This window comes from Tasmannia lanceolata, unplaced genomic scaffold, assembly GCF_043159265.1.
Source record: "Tasmannia lanceolata isolate RefF3 unplaced genomic scaffold, GAP_Taslan_0.1 ptg000015l, whole genome shotgun sequence".
In the NCBI taxonomy this organism is placed as follows: Eukaryota; Viridiplantae; Streptophyta; class Magnoliopsida; order Canellales; family Winteraceae; genus Tasmannia; species Tasmannia lanceolata.
In genome coordinates, this window is record NW_027518692.1 from 16285681 (window position 1) to 16291923 (window position 6243).

Sequence of the window (6243 nt, forward strand, 5' to 3'; positions counted from 1 at the left end):
CTTAGTCAAAATGAGGTGTCTACACCGACCAGATTTCCAACCCGACGAGGTTCAACCTGACCCAACCCCAGTTTTGAAGCTTAAAAAAATAAAAATAAAATCATAAAAATGTCAGGTTTCACTCGGGTTGGGTTGCCAAATCCTCAACCTGAACCTGACCCGAACTCAACCCGATTGGAAAAGTGAACTCAACCCCAACCCAAACTCGACCTGAACTCAACCCGACCCGAACTTTTTTTGGGTTCAACCCGTCGGGTTCGAGTTGAGCCCGACCTGAGTTGTTCCCCTACCACGAAAGATAAGGAACCATAACGCCTCATTATTAGGCCCAAAATTAAACGTGTTTTCCTAAGAAGTCTGTTTCTGTTGAAAGAGAAAAGTACATAATGCGGGCCGATGTTTAGTGAAAATATGGATTGCGGGCTCCTTTTAAAACAAGAACAAAAAAAGGGCTAAACTTCAAAACCGGGTGGTCAAAAGACCCGGATTCCTTTCTGACATCGACAGAGTCCTCCTTTTTCATTACTGCCTCTAAATTGGCCTGATTCACGGGGCTTCTTTTGGTTCATTTAAACGTGTATTTGAACCAAGAGAACCTTGGGTTCGTTTCTATCTTGGTCGTCGGAAATAACTAGAGACAGATGGATCTTGAGACGTGTCGGAAAACTTTTTGGAACCCCGACGTTATTGTACTTTTTGGAACACTGACGTTATCTTTTCTCGCTTATCTTTTGGCTTAGAACGGTAGACGTTATCTTTTCTCACTTTTCTTTTCAACACGTGTCAAGCATCCATCCGACTCTAGGTATTTCCGACGGCCAAGATAGAAATAATGGGTACGCCGGCAGAAAATAATTGGTACGCCGATGGAAATAATGGTTACAGAGAGGGAAATAATTGGTACGCCGAAGGAAATAATGGGTACGACGATGGACAAAATGGTTACAGAGAGGGAAATAATGGGTACGCCGGCGGAAATAATGGATACACCGATGGAAATAATGGTCATAGAGAGGGCAATAATGGGTATGCCCGCAGAAATAAAGGGTACGCCGATCGAAATAATGGTTACAGAGAGGAGAATAGGAAGAGTACGCCGATGGAAATAATGGTTACAGAGAGGGGACTAATGGGTACGCCGGCGGAAATATTGGGTACACCGATGGAAATAATAGTTACAGAGGGGAATAATTGGTACGTCGGCAGAAATAATAGGTACGCCGATGGAAATAATGGTTACAGACAGGGGAATAGGAATAATGGGTACGCCGGCGGGTATGCCGGCGGAAATAATGAGTACGCCGATGGAAATAATGGTTACAGAGAAGGGAATAATGGCTACAGAGAGGGGTATTATTAGAAGACGCCACCGTTTCATATTAATGTCCACGTGTCGTGGATCCGACCGTCTATTCATATTAGTGACGACCAAGATTTAAAGGATCCCACGGACTCTGGGTTCACAGAAAGATTTCAATCCAAACAAAACCCACTATATATAGAGGCGCATTCCGTCTATTCATATTGGCGACGACCAAGATTTAAAGGAACCCAAGGACCCTGGGTTCACAGAAAGATTTCAATCCAAACCAAACCGACTATGTATAGAGCCGCTAGCATTCCCAAAAAAATTTCAACACTTGTCAGGCATTCAAGAAACCTGAATTTCTAACTTAAAATCCAAGAAACGCTGTCAGAACAGCGTACATCAACTTGATCATATACCGTCTTTTACACTGTTTTCAAACTTAAAACCTGGATTCTAAAATCCTCATATCCAAACGGCCCCTAATTAATTAACAATAATCATTGTTTTGCATTTTTAAGGAAATACTTTCAAAACGGGATTTCGTTTGGAAAATTCCTTATCTTTCTGCGTATGTGTCACAACATAGGATTTCATCTTGTCTTTTTGAATATGTGTCACAACATAGGATTTTGTCTTTATGTTTAAACGAGTTCCATTTTGCTAGCAGCCCTCAGCATGTGAAGAGCACTTAAGGGATAGACAACGAACAAAATTAGGTAAGATTTAGGGAGATAATACTAATCAAACTATATAAACTGCCTAAACTAAACAAGTACCTAATTTATCATGCAAAGAATCCAACAAGGCCACATACAATGACCGGAGTTTCATTTCTAGTCAGATCAACAAAATGAATCACATCCGCATGTTACACATGGGGCACAAAACGTGATAGGTACGGCTCTTTTTAAAACAAAACGTATGATGAGATCATGTACAAAAATAAAAACATGTCTTTCCCATCAGATAAGGAGGTCAAGATAGGCATTCAAAAAACAAAGCAATTAGTTTTTTATGTTTGCTAAAAAGGAATTCAATTTTCCCACCTGTTCTCTTTGACGAAGCCAAAAAACCATTGTCATTTTTAGATTCAACAATCTTTATCAATAAGATGGGAACCAGAGGTGGCTATTCAAGTCTAGCCCTTCCTTTTAGGACTGTACACTTAGTCCCTTAGACTTATGCCAATAGTGTTGGGACCCGGGTAGAACACGCCCTCAAAAGCTAGCTTTTGGGGGGCGGGCCCATTCCCTTATAAGCCCATCCACATCGTTATACTTTTCCGATGTGGGACTATTTTGCTTTCACGTGGAACCCCCCAACAATCTCCCCCTCCACGTGGAAGCACTGTGGACAATCTCGCCCCTCCACAAGGCAGGAATGTGGGTTACCACGTGTTCGGCTCTGATACCACTTGTTTGGAATATAACCAGGTAGAACTCAACACTAAAAGCTAGCTGTTAGAGGGAGGGTGCCCATTCCCTTATAACCCATTAACATCCATTTCACATGTCCGATGTAGGACTATTGCTTTTGCGTGGAACCCCAACAAATAGAAGGGGTGACCTCCTTAATTCTTGGGTTGACATGATAATTCCTTTTCGGTGATTCTTCTTCTAGGGAAGTGATATATTGGTGCCCTTTCCATTCCCTGGCCCCCCTTTCTAGTGTATTTATGACTACATTATTTACACACAAGGAGTTGGCCTTGGGAAGAGAAGTGGGTGATATATCATTTCCCATTTTCATAATGCTTTTTGAATTAATTTCAGAATATACTTTATTTTCATAATAATAGTAAATTTAAAATAATTTATTCCGCCCTTAGACGGAGTCACAGCCCTATGATTCAAAGAGATCAGTCACAAAAAATGGATGTGGAATTTATTGGCAACATAATATAAAACTGATTGTTTGTTCTTTGAAATGGTGACATTTCATTAGAATGTGCGGCACATAATATCAAATTGATTTTGTTGGAGTGGGGGGGTCTCATTAGAGACGTTAGAGGGGTGGTGTCCCCAACCTTCTCTGGCCTCATAAGTGAACTCAAATGAGGCAGAGATCAGAGTGGTCATGTTTGAGGATTATTGACAATAGTTCTTTAGATTACCAGAATGTTGAAGGTGATTCTCTCAATGCTATCAGGTGGCTGAAAGGAAGTATCTCTCCTCCTTGGAGATTTGCGCACTGGATTGATGAGATCCAAGATCGGATAACAGGAGGGTCCATCTCTTACCAGCATCTTAAAAGATATGCAAATTCTGAGGATGATAGGCTAGCCGGGATGTCCAAACTCCAGAGAAAGACTTGAAATTTTTTATTTTCTTCCTCCTTGAGGGCTCTCATTTTGTTCATTCTTACTTCTTTTTTCTTGTTACAATTTGTATCGGGACCTCCTTGGTCGTTGGGGTATTGCCCTCTTATTGATTAATTAATACATCCTTCACCCATTAAAAAAAAAAAAAAGATTTTGTGGACTATACCCCTTGTATAGTCATAAACTGAATTCTTAGGCTATATATTAATAAAATATGAGGAAGTCTAAAGTAAAGGAAGCCCTTGCAAAAAAGAGGTGAAATCGCTCCCCCATTGGCTGCACATCACCATCATGTTTGACTTTTCAGCCGTTATTAATGCATGATGGTGATGTGTAGCCAATAGGAGAGCCCTTTTACCTCTTTTTTGCAAGGGCTCCCTTCAGTCTAGAATTTCTCTAGTAATATTTTTTGTTATTTTTTTTATTTTTTTTTAGTCTGGTAAGCTGGGATTGAACCTCTGACCTCTAGGTTGAAGAACAAAGTCTTAAACCATTGAGCTTGAGGCTCAATCCCACTTTTATTAGTAGTTGATAGGTAACTAATTTAATAAATGCAAAAAATATAACATAACAATATTTTCAAATAATAAAAGGGAAATGATATCAGCACAACCATGTTTTAATAATTGCACAAACCCACCTCATCTTTTATTTTTGAATTGGCTCTGTGAGAGCTTTTTCAGAACTGCAAAACTTTTGACAGCACTTGAAATTGATATGGAAATGATTTGGAGTCATAAATTCAATTATAGCATGTAAAGCGTGACTTCAGTCCAATTAGACGGCTTAGTTTGCCCCATAAAACACTGCATTACAAACACCCTATAAATAGATAGGAGGGGAGGAACCCATCCATCGAACAAAGAGAATAATCTCTCATCCCATAAAAAAAATTTCCAAAGTCCTCCAACAAGAAGCAAGCAATGGGTGTAGACGCAAGAGAAAAGCTGAATGCCCTCGCTCTTGTTTGGAACCCCACTGTATCATTCGTAGACTCATTTGTTCTCAAATGGGCACTCGATCTTCACATTATAGACATTATCCATAGCCATGGTAAACCCATAACCCTTTCCCAACTGGGTTCCTCTCTACCCGTGCCATGTGGAAACTACGAAAACCTTCGAAGGTTGCTTCGTTACTTAATCCACATGAAACTCCTCACCCTCCAAGAAGGGGATTTATATGGCCTCACCTCAGCCTCCAAATTTATTCTCGTGGGCGATCCCACCAACATAGTTCCATATGTTCGAGTTGTACAACACGGGGTCGCAGAGAAATGGCAAATACTTGGCTCTCTCTTAGACGCTAAGGAATCTACGGTGTCTTCGACCTTTGAGGCAGTGAACGGTGAGGATTTGTGGAGCTATGCCTCGAAGAATCCCGACCATAATAAATTGTTCAATGAGGCTATGGCCTCTGATGCTAGATTGGTTACCCCGGCCCTGATAGAAAGTTGTAGGGAAATTTTTGAAGGGTTAAGCTCTTTGGTGGACGTGGGAGGGGGCACGGGGACTGCGTCAAGGACCGTTGCTAAGGCATTTCCACATATAAAGTGTAGTGTCCTTGATCTTCCTCATGTTGTTGAGACCATACCGGATTACCCCGATGTGGAGCGTGTGGCTGGGGACATGTTTTCTTTCATACCTCACAACGACGCAGTTATGATGATGGTAAGCAAATATTTTCTAAATCTTTATTTTCTTTTTCTTTTTCATTTTTTTGAATGGCGAAATTTGTTTTATGCCCATTTTACGTTGAAGGGAATGGAGCCTTAGACCATGTTTGACAACAATGAAAAATTATTTCAAGGCATATTCACGGACCCAATTGTGTGAGAGAGGCAAAGGAGAAAGGAGAGGGGGAGAGAGAATTGGGTGGGTAGGGTGGGATTAGAGAGAGCTTAAAAAATTTCTAAAAACTAGTGAAAAAGAAAGACCTGTTTAAAAGTGGTTTATTAATTTGTTTTCCTGCTTTTTGGGAGCATTTTCATGCTCCCATCGCCCAACCTCTCACGACTCTTCCTATCCGACCCATCTCTAACAACCGGCCCCACAAAATATTTCATGGAATATTGTTGTTAGGTGAGGTAGGATCCAACATGTGACCTCAAGGTTGAGATGCAAAGCCTCAAATTATTGAGCTATAGGCCCAACCCCTGCGTAAAAGGCTCTTCGTAGAGATAGGAAAAAACAAATAATCCTTGGATAAGCTATTCCTGGGATTGGGTACCTGGCTAGGATAATATTATCTAACCTTAGACATTGGTCCCCTTCAAAAGGCAACTGTTTTGTTAATGTTATCTATCAATTGTTGATTGCAGAAAATATTACATGATTGGGGTGATGATGACTGTGTGAAGATCCTAAAGAAGTGCAAGGAAGCAATGCCAAAAGAGGGAGGGAAGGTGATTATAGTGGACATTGTAATGGACATTGATGAAGGTCATGAGATCACCCGTACCCGATATGCCTTCGATGTGTTAATGATGTTATCGACAGGGGGACAGGAGAGGACTGAGAAGGAATGGAGAAGGCTCGTCTTCAACGCTGGATTCAGTCGTTGTGAGATAACACCCACTAATGCTTTGCAGTCTGTGATCGTCGCATCTCCTTAG

The 6243-nt window shown here is 40.9% G+C and overlaps 1 pseudogene; it reads left to right on the forward strand.

Moving 5' to 3' along the window:
• Window positions 1–4499: 4499 nt before the first annotated feature.
• LOC143891794 ((RS)-norcoclaurine 6-O-methyltransferase pseudogene) lies at window positions 4500–6243 on the forward strand (annotated as a pseudogene).